General features: G+C 45.2%; 1 long non-coding RNA gene and 3 other non-coding genes across 53 annotated transcripts in view; all 4 read left to right on the top strand.

Annotated features, from left to right (window-relative positions):
- Positions 1–23: 23 nt before the first annotated feature.
- Positions 24–24,983, top strand: part of LOC123851878 (uncharacterized) — a 128,879-nt gene continuing 103,919 nt past the window's right edge. For 21 of the 50 annotated variants that reach the window (XR_010405877.1, XR_010405879.1, XR_010405883.1 and 18 more), the window contains exons 1-5: positions 24–664; positions 989–1,098; positions 2,543–2,593; positions 2,995–3,113; positions 9,295–10,319. This is a non-coding gene — a long non-coding RNA (uncharacterized LOC123851878). Of the gene's footprint in view, positions 665–988; positions 1,099–2,542; positions 2,594–2,994; positions 3,114–3,342; positions 3,578–8,830; positions 9,264–9,294; positions 10,320–10,985; positions 13,405–24,983 lie in introns of those variants that run through there. The other 29 variants (XR_010405895.1, XR_010405897.1, XR_010405899.1 and 26 more) reach the window with 15 other exon arrangements.
- Positions 822–912, top strand: LOC123852224 (small nucleolar SNORD12/SNORD106). Its single transcript, XR_006792831.1, has one exon. It is a non-coding gene; the product is annotated as a small nucleolar SNORD12/SNORD106 (small nucleolar RNA).
- LOC123852226 (small nucleolar SNORD12/SNORD106) lies at positions 2,379–2,469 on the top strand. Its single transcript, XR_006792833.1, has one exon. It is a non-coding gene; the product is annotated as a small nucleolar SNORD12/SNORD106 (small nucleolar RNA).
- Positions 2,820–2,913, top strand: LOC123852227 (small nucleolar SNORD12/SNORD106). Its single transcript, XR_006792834.1, has one exon. It is a non-coding gene; the product is annotated as a small nucleolar SNORD12/SNORD106 (small nucleolar RNA).

The raw sequence follows: 24,983 nt of genomic DNA on the forward strand, positions 1-24,983 counted from the left end.
GGGCGGGCGGCCGGGAGGAGGAGGAGAACTGGGATGGGGGGAGGAGGAGAGCTGGGGTGGGGGGAGGAGGAGGGGACCTCGGGGCTGCGAGCGAGGGGGCCGGGCCCTGTGGCACTGCCGGCGCCCCCGCCCTCAGGCTGGGCCGGGGCTGGCGGACCGGCGGGCGTCGCTTCAGCTCCCCGCGGCGGCGGGACCGGCGGGCTCGGGCGGGCGCGGCTGAGGGGAGGGGACTGCGGGGGGAGGGTTAACAGTGCCCACGGCCGTCTTAAACCTCAGCCCGCCCCGGAGGAGGGGGAACCCGGCGAGAGGCTTAGTGCGTGCGAAGCGCGACATGGCGGCGAGGCCGACGAGCCCGACGAGCCCGGGGGGACCCGCGTGTACGGCGAAGGGGGCGGGGCTAGAGCGGCCTTGACAACCATTAGATCGCCGCGGGCCGGGCGGCTCGGAGACTACATTTCCCAGAGGGCACCGCGTGCCGCGGGACGGAAGGGGAAGCGCCCCGGGCTCAGTGCGCAGGCGCAAGAGCTTCCCCTGGTTATATAAGAGAGGTCTGGAGGGCTCTTCGTCCTTTTGCGTTTTCGGCGCTCTTCTTCTCTTCTGTACCTGGTTAGTGCTTCGTCCGGTGCTGTGCGGGCCCGGGAATCCGGGTTTGCTGTTGTGAGTGGTGAGTGGAAATACTGCTGTTTTCCCTTCGAGATCTCAGTTCCTCCTTTTTCCTCTGCCGTGGCTTCCTCTGCTCTGACCCTAAATACGCCTTAAGGCGTCGCGGAGACCAATTAAAACTGGAAAGATCCGCGCCTTTGTGCGGACCTGAGTCCTTGGCTGGTGTAAATGATGACTTCTCTTTTTTCCCCATCAGATCGACAATGCTGATGTCTTTGAACACTTGCCAGTTAGTTCTGATACACCGGCCTCAAGAGGCACGGCCATGTTCTGATCCCAACCGTGAGAAGATGGCGATTGATGCCCTTTCTTTGTTGGTTTGCAGGTCAGTTCGATCAGAGGGTACAGAATGGATCTCCGAAGAGGGGGTCGCTGCTGGGCCTCCAGGAGAACCCCCTGTAGACTTGTCCAGCCTTCCGTCTCCTGATCTCTGGCGTAAGCATTTGTATTCTGGCCTATTGTAGGAAACGCGTGCTCTGGGAACCTCTTCGTGTGCTAGGCAAACTTGGGGGGGGGGAAATGAAGATTTAACCGTAGCCAATTTTACTTATAAGTGCGCTGAACACTCGTTTTATCACAGTTCTAAAAATATGTATGTGTTAGACTTCGGTGAAGAAACAGGTTTAGGAAAAGTAATTCCCCAAAGTGGAAAAATCTCTTAAAAGTGAATAGATGTTAATTCTTGAATGTCTCTTGAATGCTTCTGAAAGTACATTTTTGGATCCCATTTCTTCGCATATGAGGTGTTTTTTTGTTAAGTCGTTTTCTTGAGCATACTTAAATTTCCAAGTGGAGGCTGGCAGCACAGGTGGGTGGTTGAAAGAATTTACTAGAGGCAGAACAAGAGGAGATGTTTGTTGGATACACCGCAAGGGAGCTGCAAGCAGGAAAGCAAAAACTGCCAGGAGGGCAGTGGTGGGGGGCTATAGTGAACAGAGAAGGTGAGGAGGTATGGGAACAAATGGAGTTTTCCTTTTTTGGTACCTGTGCCCAGTTTTAAGTAGCCCATTGGTCCTCTAGGGCTTACAGATATTTTGAGGTGGTCGCCTAAAGGGCTTGTGTTCAGCCGGATGGTCACTATGGGCCCTGTTAACCTTATCCAGGTTTCCATTGCTCAAACCTTTTTCCTGAAAGTGGCCTCTACAAGTGAGGACATTATTTTGATTTTATTTTTTTAAGTACTCTCTACACCCAATGTGGGGCTCAAACTCACAACCTAGAGAACAAGAGTCACATGCTCTACCGACCCAGCCATCCAGGCACCTCACGTGAGAATTTTTTTCTAAGGGAAAGCTAAGTTTGTGTTTTTGGTTGACCTAGCCACTCAGAACTAATTCTCAACTGTGTAGCATTTTAATTTGCTTGAGTCCTTAAGGGCAGGACTTACTGGGGGACAGATTTGTCGTACAACATGCTGTGCCAGTGTTCCTGTAAGTCAGGTTTTTAGTGATGGCATTTTGCATTAAAATGTAACATCCTGACACTTGGTCAAAACCCTGTGGTCACTTCTAACCTCCGCCAGAGCCAACCAGTTTCCCACAACTCTTGAGAGCCACATTGGCCTCTCAAATACAAGCTCAGAAGGCAGAGGTGTTTATTTTAGCTGTTATTGCCAACAACAGGATACAGATCTCAAATATTTGGTTGCAGGTACAGAAGCAGACCAACCAAATCTTACTCCTTGTTAGGGCTTTTTCTAAGAATGAGAGCTTCCTACTGGCATATATGATGACTGAACTTTTTTCCCCAACAGATCGACCATGTTGATCTAACTTTTTTAAGCCAGTTTTTGTCTGATATGCCAGTTTGAGCGCTCCGTTGTCCCCCGCTCCCTTGGGCATCTAGCTGATGGGAGCTCATGTTTGTTTTTTCATCTCAGAGTTGCTGTGGGCAGAAAGCGGACTTCGAGTGGACCAGGAATGAGATGTTGGTAAGTGATATCCACATGGCTGAATAGACAGAAGATCTGGAAAATGGGAGAGATAATAACTCCTTTTTTTAAGTTAATTTAAGTAATCCCTACATCCAGCATGGGGCTCGAACTCTTACCCCAATATCAAGAGTCGCATGCTCTTCTGAGCCAGCCAGGCATCCCTACTTTTATTTTAAATATGGGACTGTCTGTCCTCCTTGTGTTCTGCTCTAACTCAAATTTGGCCATTGCAATTGATGACATAACTTTTTTCCCCATCAGATCGACCATGTTGATCTAACTGAACTATTAGCCAGTGTTTTGTCTGATGCATCGGCCCCACCCTGTTTCTGCTTAACCACTAACAAACTACCTTTTGTATGGGTTTTTTTTAAGTGGTGTTTGTTTTCTTCCCCCAGGAATCAGGTCACTTATCTTGGTTTTACCTGCTAACTTCCTGCAGGATGGGAGCCCTGTGAGCCACAGGGCAGTAAATAGATGCAGCCTGATGTGCTTGGTTCAGTCTGTCCTGCAACAGGTGAGGTTTCTGCAAATGGCATTATCTAAGTGTCAGCCCCCTTGTAAAGTGAATAAATATGCCCCCATAGAGGTGTTGAGTTTGCCCACTGGGGAGTAACCTGGGAACCCACTTCCCAAGTGGTAGAGTAGGACTGTTGACCTATTGGTACTACTGGGTCCTGGAGGTCTCGCACGTAGCTTTTTACATCAGAATTAAATACGGATTGCAATCTTTTTTTCTTTTTAAGGAATTTGTCAACTATGGAGCTGGAATACAAGGGTTCTTGGAAAAGATTGCCTCTGTGCTTTCCTGAGAAAGGGTGGTAGTTTGGTTGAATCAGTCTCGCAAGGGTTTTGTGTAACCTGAGAACTGTCTAGAGGCCTGTGCCCATTTTGAAGAATCTAGGATTATGGTTAAATTTAGTAAGACTTTTAACTTGTATCCTTATCTGGAGAGAGAAAATAAAATTATTTAAATGCAAATGCTCGTTTGGTTAATGGAGATAAGCATTGAACCGTGGGTACAATCAAGTCTACAAGGGTCAAACTCCAGGGCCAGAGAGCAAATGGAGGGCAGATCACATACTTGTACATTCTGCAGGCATTTCTAAACGGTTGTATACACGAAAGCACAGGTTCTGTGATTTGTGAGATTAGTGAATACAATTAGGGCTATACTTGATTTACATGTTTTTAATGTTTAAACATGGAAAATTCTAGACTGGTCTAATGATACATGGCCAAAACTGGTTTCATCCAACAGTTCACATTCTCCCCTGCCCCAATTTTAATATATGTTGTCTTAAGATTGTCTAACCTAAGAAAGATGGGACTTCACACTGGGCCATTTATATTGTGCCTTCTAAGCTAGCTCTTGGTATTGACTCTGTATGGGATCCCCCTCCCCTTGAGTGTGTTGGACCTAGTGATTCAAATAAATAGGAGACCACAAAAGAGGGCAGGTCACTGGACATTAGACTCCTCGTTTGTTTTCTTGCTAGTTCCCTTCATACCTGTTTTATTCCTTAGCTTGTGCACTTTGATGAAACAAGCTGTCAGTGGGAAGTCCATGTAGCAAGGTGGACTCCAGCTAACCATGTGCTTGGAACTGGACCCTGCCAAGGACTGCGCGTGGAAGCAGATCCTTCCCCAGTCAAATCTCTGGAATCCCTGCTGACACCTTCATGTGTTCAGGAGATCTTGAAACAGGACCCATTTGAGCTGTCCCTGGGTTACTGACCTACAGAAAACAAGATTAAATGTTTTTCAAGTCACTGAGTTTTGGGGGTAATTTACCCAGCAATAAATCCAGAGCTCCATAATCAAAAGCTCTATAGTGGTCTTGACAGGAATACCATTAACTGCATCAGTCCACTGACCTTGCTAAATCTGTCAGGGCATTCAAAACGAAGTATGATCCCTAGCCTACATTTCCAGACTTCCGTTGTGTCCCCCTTCATGCATTCAATTTAAACTTCAAAAACTAGGGGCGCCTGAATGGCTCAGTCGGTTAAGCATCTGCCTTTGGCTCAGGTTATAATCTCAGGGTCCTGAGATTGGGCCCCACATGGGGCTCCCTGCTCAGCGGGGAGTCAGCTTCTCTCTGTCCCTCTGCCCCTCCTCCCTGGTCATGCTCTCTCTCAAATAATCTTTAAAAAAAAAACAACAACTTGAGAAACTGAACTTAGACCTTCCCCACCAAGGCTGCCTCCCCACAGTCATTTCTATCCCAGGTATTGACACCTTCGGTCTAGTTGCTCAGGCAGAAAATCTTGGGAATTATCCTTCACGTTTTGCTCTCCTTCCACGTGTGAATTGTTAGCAAATTCTATTGGTTCTGCCTTCAAAATACATCTGAAATTTGCCCCTCCATTGCTACCACTTTGCTGATTAAAACCATCATCCAAGCTTTGATTACTGGTCTTGCTACTACCACTCCCCTCTATGATCTATTATGCAGCTAGAGTGATGTCGAAAACCAGAGATCATGCCACTGTCCTCAAAACCCTCCAGCATGTCCCCACCTCACTTGGAGTAAAAGCCAGAGTCTGGCCTACCCTATTTCCTTTTCCTTAATCTCTGACCTATCCCTCTTCTATCCCTCTTTCTTTCAGTCTCTTTCAGCCACCAAACTGTTCCACCATCACTTGAGGGTCACTCCTACCTCAGAATCTTTGCACATGCTGTTTCCTCTGCCTGGAGTGACCAACCCTAGACTCCAGATCTTTGCATGTTTCCCTCCCTTTTCTCAATCAGGTGTGTTTATTCAAATGTCATCTTCTCTGGGAACCTATCTAAAATAATCTTACCTTTCTGTTCCTTTACCTTGTTTTTTTTTTTCATATTACTTATCACTGCCTAAGCGATACATAGACATATACACACACACACACGCGTTGTGTATATATATATATATATAGTATATTTATTGTTGGTGCCCCCTCATTCCCCACCCCCATTAAACCAGGACTTCACGTACATAGCAACTTTCCCTTCTTTGTCTATGGCCCCTCCAACAGCAAGTGGCACAGTGCCTGGCATGTGGTGGGCCACTCAGTATTTGCTAAATGAAAGAATGAATCACACACTTGACTTGTGGCTCGACTGTGCTAAGGCACTTGACATGCACACTTCGTTACTCATCACAACAGCCCAGTGAGGAAAGAACGTGATTCTTATCCCAATTGCACAGATGAGGGAGTGAGGCTCAGGGAAGTATGGTTCCCCAGCTCTATGTGAGACAACTGAGTCACAAACCCTGACCTGTTTGACTCCAAAGCCCCTCCTTTTCCCTTCCCAATGTATTGCCTTCTGCTAGAACAAGGAGTATTTTCTATTCTCTGCATCCTCTGCAGTTTCCAGAGCTATTCCTTGCGTACAGTAGGTGCTCAATAAGGCAAAAATGACCAAATGATTCCTTGAACTATCACAAACTGGCCGCATGAAGACACAATCCATTCCATAAATATTTATTGAGTACCACCGGGTGCCAGACTCGGTTCTAGGTGCTGAGAATACAATAGTGGGGAAAAAATTACTGCCAATGTGGAAGATTAACCTGCCAGTGGAGGAAGGAACAATAAAACAATAATAGTATGTTATTTAATCGTTAATACAATGGAGAAAACTCAGTGTAGTGGGGGAAAGGAATAGAATTGGAAATGTAAAGGTGAGCAGTTGAGTACAGAGCTGAAATAGATCAAGGAGTGAGTGGTGTATCAGAGGGATAGTATATTCCCAGGCCCGTGCAAAGGCCTTGAGGCAAAAACATGCCTGCTGGATGCTGTGTTTAGAGTAGAAAGGAGGCCAGTGTGGCTTTGAGTGGAAAATTGGAAGGTCTGGCCATAGTGGACTCATTTTCCTGCCTGGTAATAATGACTGTGGCTGAGTAACATCCATCCCTTTTGGCAGGTCATGTGCTTTCCAGGTCCCACAGTGGTCTACTTCCCTCTTTTACGTACCTGCCCCTGCATTAATAATCAGAGTAACGATGGCTAGCATTTATTGAGCCCTTACTATGTGTTAATGGCAGTTTTTTATATGTAACGAAACATTGTTCCAACAACCCTGTGAGGTAGGTTGTATTATTCATCTCATTTGACAACTGAAGCTACAGTCTCAGAGAGGTAAAACAACTTGGCTAAGGTCAGCTAAGGTCAGCAGAGCTGGGAAGCGTGGCAGAGCCAGGACTCGAACCCTGTCAGCCTGGCTCTTGAGTTTGTAACCTTTGGCTTAATTGCAGCCCATCACTTATAGGCCGTCTAAGACATAGGAAGGACTCAATTTCTGGCTCTTAAACGTTTAAACGAAAAGTTCACGTGCTTTTTTTAAAAAGATTTTATTTATTTATTTGAGAGAGAGAGAGCATGAGAGGGGGGAGGGTCAGAGGGAGAAGCAGACTCCCTGGTGAGCAGGGAGCCCGATGCGGGACTCGATCCCGGGACTCCAGGATCATGACCTGAGCTGAAGGCAGTCGCTTAACCAACTGAGCCACCCAGGCGCCCCAGTTCACATGCTTTTGCTGGACTTCCTTGTCAGTGAGATACTTCTGACAGAAGTGGCTCCAGATGCCTGCCAGCCAGGGGCCAAATAAGCCCCTGGGAGAGCTCCCATCCACCTTGCTTCTTGGCTTTTCTGTCGTTGCTTCCGTGAGCACCAGGGCCCATGATAGGTCTTGGATGCCCAAACTCTGCATCCTGTCTCCCTAACTTCAGTCCCACCAAACATTTGACGCTTCAGTCTCAGTTTACTTCTTTGTCCTCCTAGCTGAGGGATCTGGCAAATAACTTCACGTCTACATGCCTCAGTTTCCTTATCTGTGAAATGGGGTTCATAACAATATCTACTTCAGAGAATTGTAAGGTTCAGTAAACTCATGTCTGCAAAGCGTTTAGCCCAAGGCCTAGCAAATAGTAGGGACACAATGCATATCCTGTGAATAAACAAATCTTCCTGTCATATTGATTTGGGAGGAGGTCTGTGTTGGGGAACTATAAGAAGAATAAATGTGTTCATTGAGTGCTTACCATGTGTAATACTCTGTTATTTATTATCTCTTTTAATCTATACCCCAACACTGCTTGTTTTCATCCCATTTTTAAAATTATTTATTTTAAAGATTTTATTTATTCGACAGAGAGAGAAAGAGGGAGAGCAAGAGAGCACAAGCAGGGGGACCTGCAGAGGGAAAGGGAGAAGCAGACTCCTTGCTGAGCAGGGAGCTCGATGCGGAGCTCAATCCCAGGACCCTGGGATCATGACCTGAGCTGAAGGCAGACACTTAACCAACTGAGCCACACAAGTGCCCCCTTACTGTCCCATTTTAAAGACAGGCAACTGAGACTCGGAGGCTTAGCAACTTACTTGAGGTCACACACCTTGGAAGTGACAGCTGGGATTTGAACTTCATCCTGGGCCCCTAATTTCTATGCTCTACTGTCTTGCAAGAGCTTTTGCTTCAGACCCTCACCAACTGCATGAATGGAATCACAAGCATTTCTGGGAAGCTGTGGAGAAAGATAAGGGATCCACAGATCATCTTCTAGAATTTGAGCTAGGAGGTGGTATTGTCTCCCCTGTACTTCACTCTTTGTTGGCTGGGAACAGAGCAATTTTATAAATGGTTCTGAGTCTGGGATTAGTCCTGGCTCCTGGCATTCAGCCAGCTCTTAGCTCCAGATCTCCCAACTATAAAATGGGTATAACATTACCTTCCTCTTGGGAATCTGTGAGAATCAAATGAGATATGTCGAAATGCTTAGTATAGCACTTGGCAGAGGTTAAGTGTTCAATTAGTTATAACCATCTTCACCAGGGCAAAAAGGGATGAACTAGTGATGCAGACAACAATTTGGATGAATCCCAAGACACATGCCAAGTGAGGGAAACCAGTCTCAAACGGTTACATACTGTGTGGCCCTATTTCTTTGACATTCTTGAAAAGGCAAAACTATAGTGATGGGGAACAGATGATCAGTGGTTGCCAGAGTTAGAGGGCAGGGGGTGGGAATATAAAGGAATAACATAAGGAAGTTGTGGGGTATCCTTATTGCGGTGATGGTTACATGAATTTATATGTATGTTAAAGTCGTGAAACTGAAATGAAAGTCAATCTTATTGTATGATAATATAAAAAATACTAACAACAAACATGGGCTCTGGAATTGGATTTCCTGGGTTTTAATCCTAGCTCTACCCTTTATTTTATTTATTTATTTTTATTTTTATTTTTTAAAGATTTTATTTATCTGACAGAGAGAGAGACAGCGAGAGAGGGAACACAAGCAGGGGGAGTGGGAGAGGGAGAAGCAGGCTTCCCGCTGAGCAGGGAGCCCGACGCGGGGCTCGATCCCAGGACCCTGGGACCATGACCCGAGCCGAAGACAGACGCCTAACAACTGAGCCACCCAGGCACCCCTACCCTTTATTAACCATGCAACTTTTTAAGCAAGTGATTCACATCTCTTTCTGCTCCAGAAACCAATATTGCACTGTATGTTAACTAAAATTTAAATTAAAAAAACAATGATTCACATCTCTGAGCCTCTGGTTCATCTGAAAAATCGGGACATTAATGGGATCCACCCTTTGGGGATATCTTGAGGAGTAAAGGAACACTTATAACTCTGCTTGGAACATGGAAAGAGCATCTCAAATGCTGATTTTTTAGTTTCTTTTAATCTTTTCCTTTTTCCTCCTAGATTTTGCCTGCCTCAGTCCTCTTGTGGCACAATTGCCAGGGAAGATGGAGCTTAGGGTCCCAAATAGGACTTGCAGCTCCAGCCTGTGTCAGCAGGGGGCCCTGGGGGCACACATTTCTCCAACTGGTGGGAGCATAGCCTCCACCCTTGGGCTGGGAAGGGAGGAGATGGCTTGGTGGCGGCGTAGCAGGTGGGTGAGCTTTTCAGCACTTCTGGGGTGACTGCAGCAGCAAAGCCTGAGAAAGGGTAAGTTCCCCAGGCCCGAAATGTGTGCTTCCACTAGACCCATGCAACAAACCAACCAGAAACAAATTTGCCCATGATCCCTTCAATCTAACACGTTAGTGATTGGATTTTCACTTTCCCACATTCCCTTATGTCCCCATGTTATCATAGTAGGGTGCCTACTACCACTATGGTTGGAACTTCCCATTTTTAAAGGAAGCCAGAAATCCTTAAACTGTTAGCAACAGATTCCAATTTTATAAACTGAAGACTTAGAAAATGCACACGTGTGGGCTTCAGATAGCCTGGAGGCTGCCAGTTTGAGACCTCTACAATTTTTTTTTTTTTTTTTGTCAGAGAGAGAGACAGAGCACAAGCATGGGGAGAGGCAGGCTCCCCCCACCGAGCAGGGAGCCCAACGCGGGACTTGATCCCAGGACCCCGGGATCAGGACCTAAGCCAAAGGCAGACGCTTAGCCGACTGAGCCACCCAGGCGTCCCAAGACCCCTGCAATTTGAGCTGTATCTTTTTTAGCACCTGTCTTACCATTCCTGAGCCAAATAAAACACATGATATCCAGTTCTATGTGAATCTCAGATAAATCACAAATAATTTTTTAGCATAAGTACATCCCTTGCAATATTCAGGACACAGTTAAAATTATTTGTTGTTTATCTGAAATTCACATTTAACTGGGTGTTGTGTATTTCTGTTTGCTAAATCTGGAAACCTCATTCCTGGGAGCATCTGGCTTCAGACAATGTCATCTGCTCTTCAAGAGGAAGCCTTGATGGACTTTGTACGTTCTGAGTAACTTCCATGGTCTCTGTCAACTTGGATTTTTTTCCTCCAAGATTATCTGGAGGGAAATTGCATTTTATGGGTTTTCCCAACAGTTTCTGAACTGGCTTCAATTCCCAGGGGTGGAATTGGCAGGCCCTGTGACCCACCCATTGGGCAGGTCCCCTGTTCAATTCCTTCCAAGGTTCATTAATTGCAGGTTTATTTAGAAGGCGACTGTCTTTTTTTTTTTTTTTAAATGTTAGTCATGGCAGAAACAGACCATCTTGGGCTTATTTATATCTGCAGCTTTTTTTTTTTTTTAAAGATTTTATTTATTTGAGAGAGAGAATGAGATAGATCATGAGGGTCAGAGGGAGAAGCAGACTCCCTGCCGAGCAGGGAGCCCGATGCAGGACTCGATCCCGGGACTCCAGGATCATGACCCGAGCCGAAGGCAGTCGCTTAACCAACTGAGCCACCCAGGCGCCCATATCTGCAGCTTTTTTAAAAAGAGAGAAAAGGAGAAATCTGGATCCTCTCACTTGGCAGGCTCATTTAAACAAATGGTCCTTTTGCTAAAACAGACTCATGCTGCAGGGCCACACAGTTTGCAGGTGGGAAGGCTTGGGTGGGGGGAGTCCTAGAAGGTGAGAGCTTTTTTCTTTCTTTTTTCTCTCTCCAGTGTTCAAGTGGCAATAGGGGCAGTCTGGAAATCTGACGTCACTTTGGCTCTGCCCAGGTTGACCTGGTGTTTTTACGGCCGGAGCGGCTATCTGTGGAGTGTGGTGGCATTCATCATAGTGCCACGTGCTAGGCTGCTGCCAGCGTTTCGCTGTCCCACCATTCGGTCAAGCCCAAGCAGACCTCTCTCTAAGCCCCATTTCTCCCTACTCGAGTTGTCCTTGTCATGATCATCATCCGTAATTGCCATTTATTGAAATGTTCTACCAGGCTCCACACTAGGTACTTGACATGTTATGATTTACTCCTTACCTCCATTCTACAAGGGAGGTAATGTTATTATTCTGACTTTACAGATGAGGAAACTGAGTAAATGGCCCTCCTCACCCTCATCTACCTTGCTCAGTGCTCCTGGAGCATGGACAGCTTGAGCCCCGTCCTGGGGGCTTCAGCAGCAGTTTGGGAGGGGGAATGGTAATTGAGGCTGAGCTAGCCATTCCTCTGGCTTCAAGCTCCTCCACCTGAGCCTCCTTCCGGGCTATGGTAGCTCCTTCTTCCCTGGCACCTTCAAGTGTAGGGGGTGCCCCATTCTATTTCCAGCACCAGCGTTCCTTGCCAACCCTTGTGGTTTCCTTATGTTCTGTGCATAAGCTTATGGCATTCTCTGATTATAGTCTGCTGGAATTGTTCTATTTCCGGTAGGCTAGGACTGGTACAGAGGCAGAGCTGGGATTTGAACCCAGGGACTCCAAAATAACCTCTTTGCAAGTGGCCTCCCAGAGCTGCGCTCAGATTGCTCCTGCCAGGCACAGTGTCTGCCTTCTGACACAGACCATGATCTGCTCTCATTTCTAGCATTTTCCCACAACAGCTGCAGGAAATGTTAAATGTATTTTCTCTGCCTGCCAGTATAATGACCCTATTAACAACACACACACACACACACACACTGATGCTCATTTTACATGACTTGTTCTTAGGAACAAGCTCCCTGTGAATACTTGCACCCCCACCCCAAGTGCTTAATTAGAATCATTTCAGGGCAAGTCATTGAGCTGAGCCAAAGAGGCAATAAGAAGGATAATTATCCCTCAGTCTCTGCCCTAAAATAGTTCATAGCCAAGTCACCAACTCCCTGATTAATTTTTCAGGCTAGAATATCATGGGGGATGAGACCAAGCTTATCTACATGTGGTTTCCAAACTCTATCCTCACATTTGGAAATAGGGACATATATACATTATGTATGTATGTGTATATATATATGAAATTAAAAACATATATATCAATCATCACCCAGAAAGCAAATAATCCAATTAAAAAATGGGCAGAAGACATGAACAGATATCTCTCCAAAGAAGACATCCAGATGGCCAACAGACACACGTAAAGATGCTCAATATCGTTCATCATCAGGGAAATGCAAATCAAAACTACGAGATATCACTTGATACCTGTCAGAATGGCTAAAATCAACAACATAAGAAACAACAGGTGTTGGCCAGGATGTGGAGAAAGGACAACCCTCGTGCACTGTTGGTAGGAATGCAAACTGGAACAGCCACTGTGGAAAACAGTATGGCGTTTCCTCAAAAAGTTAAAAATGGAACTACCCTATGATTCAGTAATCACACTACTGGGTATTTACCCCCCAAATACAAAAAACACTAAATTCAAAGGGATACATGCTCCCCTGTGTTTTATTGCAGCATTATTTACAATACCCAAATTACAGAAGCAGCCCAAGTGTCCATTGATAGATGAATGGATAAGGAAGATATGGTATATATACACAATGGAATATTACTCAGCCATAAAAAAGAATGAAATCTTGCCATTTCTGAAAACACAGGTGGAGCTAGAGAGTATAATGCTAAGCGAAATCAGTCAGAGAAAGACAGATACCATATGATTTCATTCATATGTGGAATTTAAGAAACAAAACAAATGAGCAAAGGAAAAAAAGAAACCAAGAAAGACTCAACTATAGTGAACAAACCGATGGTTCCCAAAGGGGAGGTGGGTAGGGGGATGGGTGAAATAGGTAATGGGGATTAAAGAATATACTTATTACGATGAGCACTAAGTATTGTATAGAATTGTTGAATCAGGGGCTCCGGGCTGAGTCAGTCATTAGAGCATGTAACTCTTGATTTCAGGGTTGTAGGTTCAAGCCCCACACTAGGTATAGAGATTACTCAAAAATAACAACAATAATAATAATTTAGGGCATCTGGCTGGCTCAGTCAGTAGAGTTTGTAACTCTTGATCTCACGGTTGTGAGTTCAAGCCCCGTGTTGGGCGTGGAGCCTACTTAAAGAATTGTTGAATCACTATATTGTACACATGAATCTAATATAACACTGTATGTTAACTATACTGGAATTTAAAAACTTAATAAAAATGTATATTAAAATTCTGACAGGATATATACTCAAATATATTCTTATTAAAAATAGCTTGGGGCGCCTGGGTGGCTCAGTCCTTAAGCGTCTGCCTTCGGTTCAGGTCATGATCCCAGGGTCCTGGGATCGAGCCCCACATCAGGCTTCCTGCTCAGCAGGGAGCCTGCTTTTCCCTCTCCCTCTGCCTGCCTCTCTGCCTACTTGTTCTCTCTCTCTATCTCTCTGTCAAATAAATAAATTAAATCTTTAAAAAAAATAACTTTTTATTATGGAGAATGAACTATGATAACATGCAACAACCTAGATTGATCTCAAGGACCTTATGTTTATTGACAAAAGCCAATTTCAAAAGGTTGCATATGTATGATCGTTTATATTACATTCTTGAAATGACCAAACTATAGAGGTAGAGAACAGATTAGTGGTTGTCTGGGTATAGTGACTGGGAAAAGGAGTGTAATCCTAAGTGGTTACCACAAGGGAATTCCTTTGTATCTTGTTTGTGGTGGTTACATGAATATATGAATCTATTTACTATGGAATAAAAATGCATAGAATTATATGTGTGTGTGTGCACACACAAATGTGTAAAAGACATGGTGACAACAGAATGAGGTCTGTAGTCTAGTTAAATATATTGTACCAAAGTCTATTCCCTGGTTTTTCTATTGTACTACGGTTATATAGGATGGCACTCTTGGGGGAAGTTAGATGAAGTATACATGATATCCCATTTACTAATTTGCTGCTTCCTGTGAGTCTATAATTATTTCAAAATAAAAAGTTAAAAAAAAAAAAACAACCTTTCATTATTACCAAAGCAGAATAAGTACATTGTAGAAAGTCAGAAACATGGAACAAAAATAAAAGAGACCCGATTACATAACTCAGAAACTCCACTGCCAAACCTTATTGTATATCTTTCTAGATCTTTTATATGTTTATATATACTATATGTATTCGGGGGGGGCTAATTTTTATTCTATATTTTAAAAGATTTTATTTATTTATTTGTCAGAGAGACACACACAAGCAGGGTGAGTGGCAGGCAAAGGGAGAAGTAGGCTCTCTGCTGAGCAAGGAGCTGGGTGTGGGACTCCATCCCAGGACTCTGGGATCATGACCCGAGCCGAAGGCAGATGCTCAACCGACTGAGCCACCCAGGCGTCCCGGGGTTATTTTTTAAAAAGATAATATTTTAGAGCAGTTTTAGGTTTACAACAAAATTGAAGGAAAATGCAGAGATATCCCATATGCCCTCTAACCCCTCTCATGCACAGCCACTCCATTATCACCTTCACTCAACAGAATGGTACATTTTTGTTTTTTATCAAGGATGAACCTACATTGACACATCAGAATCACCCAAAGTCTATAGTTCATCTTAGAATTCTCTCTTGTTGCTAAACTCTCTATGGGTTTGTACAAAAATATAATGACATACAGTTGACCCTTGAACAACATGGGTTTGAACTGTGTGAGTCCTCTTATACATGAATTTTTTACAGTATGATACTTTAAATGTATTTTCTCTTCCTTATGATTTTCTTTTTTATTTTCTTTTTATTTTTTTAAATATTTTATTTATTTATTTGACAGAGAGAGACACAGTGAGAGAGGGAACACAAGCAGGGGGAGTGGGAGAGGGAGAAGCAGGCTTCCCGCGGAGCGGGGAGCCCGATGCGGGGCTCTATCCCAGGACCCTGGGATCATGACCTGAGCCAAAAGACGCTTAATGACTGAGCCACCCAGCTTACCCCATGATTTTCTTTTTTAAAAAAATTATTTTTAAGTGATCTCTCTACCCAACATGGCGCTCGAACTTACAACCCTGAGATCAAAAGTAGCATGCACCTCTGACTGAGCCAGCCAGAGCCCCACCCCCTTATGATTGTCTATTTAATAACATTTTTTCACTAGCTTACTTTATTGTAAAAATCCAGTATAAAATACATATAACAATGATGTGTCAATCAACTCTTTTATTGGTAAGTCTTCTGGTTAACAGGCTATTAGTAGTTAAGTTTTGGGGGAGTCAAAAGTTATACACAGGTTTACGACTGTGCAGGGGATCAGTGCCCCTAAGCCCTGCATTGTTCAAGGGTCGATTTATATCCATCATTATTGTTTCATACAGAGTATTTTCACTAAAAATCCTCTGTGCTCTGCCTATTCATCCCTCTTCTCACCCTGTCCCTGGCAATCACTGATCTTTTCTTTTTTTAAAGATTTTATTTATTTATTTGTCAGAGAGAGAGGGAGAGAGGGAGAGAGAGAAAGCATGTGCAAGGGGAGCGGCAGACAGAGGGAGAGGGAGAAGCAGGCTTCCCGATGAGCAAGGGGCTAGATGCAGAACTCGATCCCAGGACCCTCGGATCATGACCTGAGCTGAAGGTTAACCAATTGAGCCACTCAGACGTCCCAGGCACTGATCTTTATATTGTGTCCATGTTTTTACCTTTTCCAGAATGTGATATAATTAGAATCATAAAGTATGTTACATACGTATAGTTAGTATCATACAGTAACCTTTTCAGATGGGCTTCTTTGGCTTAGTAATATACATTTAAAGTTCCTCCATGTCTTTTCATGACTTGATAGCTCATTTCTTTTTAGCAGTGAAAAATATTCCAGTTGGGTCTACTGCAGTTTATCCATTCATCAACTGAAAGACATCTTGGTTGCTCTCAAATTTTGTGCAGTTTTTTGTGCAGACATAAGTTTTCAACTCCTGGGTCCTTGCGGGCAGAGCCTGTCTCCCACAAGAGAGGCAGATGAAGCCAGACACTCGCCTCCCCAGCCTCACCAGCAGCTAAGGCACGTGACCTAGTTCTGACCAATGAGACACAAAGGAAACGTGGCCAGAGGATGCAGTGCCCTGGCATCCTCTCAGATGATTATTAACAATAACATGATTTCACGCAGCGATCAGTTGGGGGAGGTGACCCACAGAAAGGTGCAGAAACTCCAAAAGTCTATGTGCTGCTCTATTATAGTTAGAGCAGTGCTTCTCAGACCTTAATGTGGGCATCTTCTTAAAATGCAGATTCTGGATCAGCAGGTCTGTGGTGGGGCCTGAGATTCTGCATTTCTTTCTTTCTTTCTTTCTTTCTTTCTTTCTTTCTTTCTTTCTTTCTTTCTTTCTTTCTTTCTTTCTTTCTTTCCTTTCTTTCTTTCTTTCTTTCTTTCTTTCTTCCTTTTCTTTCTTTCTTTCTTTCTTTCTTTCTTTCTTTCTTTCTTTCTTTCTTTCTTTCTTTCTTTCTTTCGTCTCTCTCCCTTCCTTCCTTCCTTTCAGATTTATTCATTTATTAGAGAGAGAAGAGGAGCAGAAGGAGAGGGACAAGCAGACTCCATGTTGAGCACGGAGCCCCACACTGGGCTCGATCTCACGACCCTAAGATGATGACCTGAGCCAAAATCAAGAGTCAGCTGCTTAACCAACTAAGCCGCCCAGACACCCGAGATTCTGCATTTGTTGAGATGAAGTTAATTTGTATATCAGGACCCCCCACAAAAATGGAGGCTGCCCTCTTGGTCCAGCCCAGGTCCAAGTCTAACCCTAAGTCAGTCTGCACTTACAGGAAACACCTGTCAAGGAAATGTAACACACACCGGCCATAGTCCTCCAACTCCACTTTGGCTAGCTTACCATACCCTGCAAATAGGACCTCCTAGCCCATCTGTCATTTCCAGTTGCCTTTGCCTCTTTTAAGCTCTATAATACTCTTGCCCCAAATCCCTCGGAACCAGTGCTCCACTGCTTGTCTTGTTTCCCCTTGAATAAAGGACATCAGGCTTGTTACTAAATTGTTTTAGTTTATCATTTGACACTAGCAAGCTCCCAGGGGATGCCAGTGCTGCTGGTTCTTGGACCACAATTTGAATAGCAGGGTATTCCATGCTTTTGAACACAAACAGGAGAAAACCCAATTATATGTGAGTTAAACCCAAAGGAAAGACATTCCCGAGAAGGTAGTTTAGGGTTGGTTGATCCAGCAGTTGAGCAACCTTTTCAAGGACTCAGGCTCTCTCCCGCTTTCCTCTCTGCTACTCTGAGTGTTTTGTGTTTAGTTCTCAGGCTTGTTGCCTCAGCGTCATGAGACAGCTCCAGGGGCCATGCCCAGACACGACTGGGCTTTCAAAGGAAGAGGACAGCATCCCCTCCCATGCATCTTTCTATCAGTGAGAAAATCTATCCTAGGAGCCTCCTACCCCCATGCCAGGGCTGCTGATTTGCACAAGCCAAAGGTACCATTTTAATAGATTACCTTAGCCATCCGGGAAGCGCGAGGAAGTCTTCTCCTCATGCGCATTGACCAGAAGTGCATCACGTGTCCAAGCCTAATCCTCCATTGGCAAGGGGAGAATTCCTATGATTGGCTTAGACCTGCAGTTCTCAAAGGAAGGTACCTGGAGAAGTAGCATCAGTATCACCTGGGAAACTGGTTAGACATGCAAATCCTTGGCTCCACCCCAGACCTACTGAATTAGCAAGTGTAGGGGTGAGGCGCAGCAATGTTTTCCCTGGGCCTCTAGGTGATTCTGATGGACATGGGTCAGCCCTGGCTGCACGTTCAAGTCATCTGGGGGGGCTTAAAAATTTCTGCTTGATAGAAATCAGGAGAATGGTTCCCTCTGGAGGTGGGCTGGGGTATAGACTTGGAAGTAGTGTGAGCAACTAACTTGTCCTGGTCCCCACCCCCCCACCCCAACTTTAGGTTTTAGTGCTGAGAGTCCCATGTCCTGAAAAAAAAACCCTCAGTCCTGAACAAATGGGGACGGTTCTTTACCCTACCTTGAAGGGACAATATGGAACTTTTTGGGGTGCTTTTGGAAATGTTCTATGCCATTAGCTGAGTGGTGGCTTCATGTGTAAAAAATGTTAAGCTATTCTTTTAAAGTTAGTGCATTTTAATAATTGTATGTTATACTGTAAAAAAAAAAATACAGATGTCCAGGTCGTATTCCAGATCAATTGAATCAAAATCTCGGCAAAAGATCCCAGGTATCGGGCGCCTGGGTGGCTCAGTTGGTTGGGCGACTGCCTTCGGCTCAGGTCGTGATCCTGGAGTCCTGGGATCGAGTCCCACATCAGGCTCCCTGCTCAGCGGGGAATCTGCTTCTCCCTCTGACCCTTCCCACTCTCATGCTCTCTCTATCTCATTCTCTCTCTCTCAAATAAATAAATCTTAAAAAAAAAAAAAAAAAGATCCCAGGTATCAGAGTTATGAAAAAAACTCTTCAGGTGCTTCTAATGTCCAGCCAGGGTTGCGAACTAATGTGTTCAAATCACCAGAGATTTTGTGAAAAGGAAGATTCTGGCTCAGTAAATCTGGGATGGGCCCTGAGACACTACATTTCCAACAAGCTCCCAGGTGATGCTGATGTTGGACCATGCTCTGGGTAGTGAGGGCCAAGTTGAATCAAAATTTACCTTTTCAGGGCACCTGGCTGGCTCAGAAGAGCGAGTGACTCTTGATCTCAGGGTCGTGAGTTCGAGCCCCTCATTGGGTATAGTGATTACTAAAAATAAACAAAAACTTAAAAAAAAATTAACCTTCTTGATTTGGGGGCAGAGAAGGGGAGCATTTTCCTGCAACATCTTGGTGCTGGTTATGGAGGAGGAAAGAAAGTTGGTGGGCGAGACAGACTAGCTGTGGGGTGGGGAGCCCTTACGGTGTTAAAGGAACAATTGTTTAGGGTGAAGTTAGGAAGAATAGAAGGGCACACATGGGCAACCACACAAACTAAGCTCAGACAGCTGTTCCCACCCCCCCTGACATGCCAAGAGGTCCATGTTTGCCTGAGTTCTGGACCTAGCCAAGTCAAGGCTGAGAACCCCAGCCTGGGCTCAGCTTGCTTGTCCTAAAGTCACCCAGGAATTTATCCCTCCCAAGCCAAGTGTGGCAGCCAGAGGTGCCCTGTCCTATGCCCCACAAATGCCGCGGAGCCTGATACAGGGCTGCCAGTTGGTTTAATTATCCAGATGGGAAGTTGGCAGGGGGAGCCCAGTCTTGGGTAGAGATTAATGACTCCATTATCTTCCCGGGCAATCATCCTGTCCAGGGCCCAGTCCAGAATATAGATATAAGGTGTAAATAAAGTCCCTGTTCTGAGGAGCGCATTTTTCATTGTCTCTGGTTAGGAATTGGCCCCTAGAAACCACTGGTTCAAATCCAGGAGGTGACTTTGTTTGGCAGCACGACTTGGTCCATTTGGGGGCAAGTGACAGGCCTCCTGAGCCCTGGGCTGAGGCTTGGGTCAAAAGGTGTATTTTCTTCTTTTTCTTAAACTCAGAAGTAATACATGCTTGTTGTAAACAAAACCAGAAAGCTTCATGGAATGTAACAAGTGATGGTTCCTGCCCCCCCCCTTCCCAGTCCCTGAAAGTAACTATAGTTAAATTGGTTGATATTCTCACAAACATGTCTTTTGTTGTTGGTTTTTCTTTTGAGTCAATTTTTTTCTCAACTTGCTTGAGATATAATTGAAATACACTATATGGCACATATTTAAAGTATATAATTTGATTAGTTTTGACCTATGAATACACCCATGAGATCTTCACCACAATTAAGATAGTGGACATATCCATCATCCTTCATGTCTATCATCTACCCTTGTGCCTTTCTGCAGTCCCTACTCTCTCCCTCCCCTACCACTGACCTTCTTCTGTCACTAGAAATTAGTTCGTATTTTCTAGAATGTATGTAAATGGAATCATACAGTGCATGACTATTTTTGGGGAGTGGGGACTGGTTTCTTTTATTCAGCATAATGATTTTGAGATCCATCCATTTGTTCCTTTTTACTGCTGAGTAGTATGGATGTACCACAATTTGTTTCTCCATTTGTCTGTTGATGGACTTTTTAGATTGTTTCCAGGTTGTAGCGATTGCAAATAAAGCTACTCTGAACATTTGTGGACAAGTTTTGGTGTGGACAAAGGTTTTCGATTCTCTTGCGTAAATGCCTAGGAGTGGAATGGCTGGGTGGTATCATATATCATACAGCAGGTGCATGTTTAACTTCTCAGGAAATTACCAAACTGTTTTCTAAAGTGGTTTACCGAATTTTACATTCCCCCAGCAGTGTATGAGAGTTCCTTGTGCTCCATATCCGGGCCAACACCTGCTAGGACCAGTCTTTCTCATTTTAGACATTCTCATGGACGGGTAGTGGTATCTCATTGTGATTGTAACTCGCCTTTGCCTAATGACTGATGATATTGAGTATCTTTTTACGTGCATTTATTGGCTAGTCCCCTATGGTGACTAGTTAAGTGCCTGGGAGCAGGGGGTGGAAGGTGGCTTTAGAGCTGCTAACATTGACTTCCCTGTGAGACACCCAAGCAGAGATGTCCGCGGGCAGCTGGGGACCGGAGTCTCGACTTCAGAGGAGAGGTCGAGGCTAGAGATGTTAATTCGGAAGTTGTCAGCTTTGTAAGTAAGTATTTAGAGCCATGAGACGGGATGAGATCACTAAAGGAAGAGCATAGATAGAGAAGTGGCCCAGGTCTGAGTTTACTCTGAAGCCAGAAGATGAGGAAGAACCAATCACAGACTAAGAGAAGAAAGTGCCCAATGGCAGGCGACATCGCAGGGACTGGCCTCGGACGCTGGCCCATCAAGAACCACACCCTCTGCAAGTCACTCTCGTGTGGCCCCGCCCACTTCCGTTCCTGGCCGGTTCTGTGCAACCAATAGGACGCTGCAGAAGTGACGTGCATCACCTCCGAGGCTTCCGTCCTAAGAAGCCCTGCAGCTGACCCCTTCCCTTTGGAGCAATGCTCTGGGATAAGCCAGTTGCCATTGAAGAAGTTTGACCAGGGGCGCCTGGGTGGCTCAGTCGTTAAGCGTCTGCCTTCGGCTCAGGTCATGATCCCAGGGTTCTGGGATCGAGCCCCGCATCGGACTCCCTGCTCTGTGGGAAGCCTGCTTCTCCTCCTCCCCTTCCCCCTGCTTGTGTTCCCTCTCTCACTCTGTCTCTCTGTCAAATAAGTAAATAAAATCTTAAAATAAAATAGACTTTATTAATGGGGCGACTGGGTGGCTCAGTCGGTTAAGTGACCAACTCTTGGTTTTGGCTCAGGTCATGATCTCAGGGTTGTGAGATGGAGCCCTGCATCTGCATTGGGCTCCACACTCAGCAGGGAGTCTGCTTCTCTCCCTCTCTCTCTCCTTCTGCCCTTCCCCTCGCTTGCGCTCTTTCTCTCTCAAAGAAATAAAATAGCCTTTATTTGTTAGAGCAGTTTTAGATTCACAGTAGAATTGAACAGAAAGCAGAGAGTTCCCATATAGTCCCTGCTCACCCCCCCAAACTCAGCATCCCCTACTATCAACATCTCCCACCAAAGTGGTACATTTGTTACAATCATGAACCTACATGGACACATCATTATCACCTAAAGTCAGTAGTTTGTATTATGGTTCACTCTTGGTGTTAACAGTACATTCTATGGGTTTTGACAGTGATTAATGGCATGTGTCCACTGTTAGAGTATCATACAGAATAGTTTTACTGCTCTAAAGATCCTTCATCCCTCCTTTTCCCCAACACTGGCAACCTCTGATATTTTTACTGTCTCCATGGTTGTGACTTTTCCAAAATATCATATAGTTGGAACCATACAGTATGTAGCCTTTTCAGATTGGCTTCCTTTACTTAGTAACACGGCTTTAAGTTTCCTCCATGTCTTTTCATGGCCTGATAGCTCATTTCTTTTTAGTGCTGAATAACATTCCATTGTCTGGATCTACCACAGCTTATTTAACCCTTCACCTACTGAAGGACATCTTGGTTGCTTCCAGTTTGGGCAATTATGAATAAAGCTGCTATAAACATCCATGTGAAAGTTTCTGAATGGACACACACTTTCAATTCATTCGGATAAATAACTCATTTGGGTAAATACCAGGGAGCACAATTACTGGATCATGTGCTAAGACTATACTTAATTTTGTAGGAAACTGCTAACCTGCCTTCCAAAGTGGCTGTGCCATTTGCATTCCCACCAGCAATGTATGAGAGTTCCTGTGGCTCCACATCCTTGTCAGCATTTAGTGTTGTCAGTTTTTTGAATTTTAGTCATCCTGATACATGCATAATGGTATCTCATTGTTGTTTTAATCTGCAATTTCCTAATGCAATTTCCAATTTCCTCACATAATGTGAGCCTCTTTTCATATGCTTATTTGCAATCCAAATATCTTCTTCTGTGGGGGTGTCTGTTTCGATCTTTTGCCCATTTTTATTCTTTTTCCCCCCAGTTTATTTATTTTAAGTAATCTCTACAACCAACTTGGGGCTCGAACTCATGACCCTGAGATTAAGAGTCGCATGTTCTACAGAATGAGCTGGCCAGATGCCCCTTGTCCATTGTTTTTTTATTCCTGGTGTTGAGTTTTAAGAATTCTTTGTCAATTTCAGATAATACTTCTTTATCAGATGTGTCCTTTGCAATTTTCTTCTCTTAGTCTGTGGCTTGTCTTATCATCATCTTGAGTGATACAGTTTTTTAAAAAGCAAATAAACTACTTTAAGTTTTAAAAGTGAGTCTATTCAAAGAAAAATATTCAGGAAATAATGATCAAGGTGTTAGGGATATAGCAAAAAATGAAGGCATATCCAAGGGACATGTTTGGACAATACTGATGATGCACCTAGAGCCTGGTACACATCTTGGCTCCCAGGCTCCTTTCCTGGCAATTATTCTGGCTATTACTATGTTAATAATATTGGCAGCTTTTGTTGGTATTATTGCTATTATAATTATGGTTAGTGGCTATTCCTGTTATTATAACAACATGCAGTCCTATTGTGATCTATTATAGTACACTGCTTTGATGAATCTCTGTATTTCCTCTGTCTCCCTGGAACCTGGGGGCAGTGGGGCACCCTGCAAAGTTGTTGCAGTCATTATTACTGTCGTCTTGGTTCCGCTAGCTGTGCAAAGTTTGGATAGGACGAAAGGGGGGCGGTGGATAGCAGCTCCGTGACAGGTAGGAGGTGGGTCTGGGGAGGGGTCCGGCCGGTAGCCTCCGCCCCAGCACTGGGCAGGCCAGGTAGGGTCGGTCCCCGTCGGCGTCCGACCTGCGTGGCCCGCGGGCCCCCGCGCTGCTTCTGCGACCAGGCGTGTGGCGCGGTGCGGGACTGTTGCCCAGGTGCGCCCCCGGCGCAGGAGGAGGGGAGCGCTGGGCTGGGGGGGACCGGGAGTCTGGGGGCGCGGCGGAGGAAGGAAGGAAACCGCCCACCGAGGGGTTCTGGGCCTGCAGGGGCGCGCGAGCAAGGGGGGGCGGGTCTCGTGCGCGCAGGACACGAGGGAGAAGAGTGGGCTGTGGAGGTGCGGGCAGACAAAGATGCGTGGGTCGTGGACAGCGGCGCGCGAGTCTCGGGGTGCAGAATGGAGAAGGACGCGTGGAGAGTTGAGGGCTGTTTGGGAGGAGGGGGCACGAGGACTGCTCTCAGGTCTAAGAGGGCGGCACGGGGATGGGGGGCTCGAGGAAGAAGGGCGCTTGCTAAGCATGGGTGCGGGGTGCAGGGCACTGAACGGAAATGGGCGCGTGGGGGCACAGAGGGGTGTGAGAGAGGAGGGGGCGCACCCTGTAAGGAGGGCGCCTGGGGCACGAAGGGAGTATGAGGGAGGAGGGGGCGCAGGCGGTCAGAGGGGCTGGGGAAGCTTCGAGGGGTGGGAGGGAGGAGAGGGGCTTGGCTTGGCCAGATTTAGCAAATAAAAATACAGGATGCCCAGTTAGACTCAAATTTCAGTAAGTAATATTTTTTAGTCTAAATATATCCTAAATATTGCATGGGCCATACTTATGTTAAAAATTGGTTGCTTGGGGTGCAGCAGTCAGTTAACTCAGTCAGTTAAGTGTTTGCCTTTGGTTCAGGTCATGATCCTGGAATCCCCGGTTGGAGCCTGGCCTCGGGCTCCCTGCTCAGCCAGGCGTCTGCTTCTCTCTCTCCCTCTGCCCATCACCCAGCTTGAGTTCTCGCTCTCTCTCTTTCACTCTCTCACTCTCAAATAAATAAATAAAATCTTTAAAAATTTTCTTTAAAAAAATTGATTGCTTTTCTGAAATTCGAATCTATCTGGACGTCCTGTATTTTACCTGAGCCAGCCAGGTGCCCAAGGGGCTGCTTTTGAGTCTGTGAGTGGAAGGACTCTACCCTTTTTATATTCCAGAAGTAAATTTTTCACGTCCCCTGGGGACAAAAATCTAAATCGTGGAACCCTGTAAAGTGGATGTGATCCAACTTTCCTTTGTCAGGGAGAAAAATGAATGAACTCTTCTACCTGAGGCATCAGTGGGGCTTCCTTCAGGAATTTACATTTAAAAGAGGACAATTTTTAAAAATTCAAAACTGAAGGGACTTAATATTTATTGATCACCTACCTACCTACTCTGTGCCCATGGACTGCACTGGGTGTCCCATCAAATCTGACTACTTTCTTCCAGCACGCTGGGGCTCAGCAGGGGAGAAAAGCATAGCTCAGAGGAGAGGGTTTTGGCCAGCCAAGGTGATCCAGCAGGTTTTGGATCTGGATCTGATCCTATGTCTTCTAGCTCCTAGTGCTAGCTTCCCATGAG

This window comes from Mirounga angustirostris, unplaced genomic scaffold (assembly GCF_029215605.1).
Source record: "Mirounga angustirostris isolate CCGP_5_RB_7025 unplaced genomic scaffold, mMirAng1.0.hap1 SCAF_10, whole genome shotgun sequence".
In the NCBI taxonomy this organism is placed as follows: Eukaryota; Metazoa; Chordata; class Mammalia; order Carnivora; family Phocidae; genus Mirounga; species Mirounga angustirostris.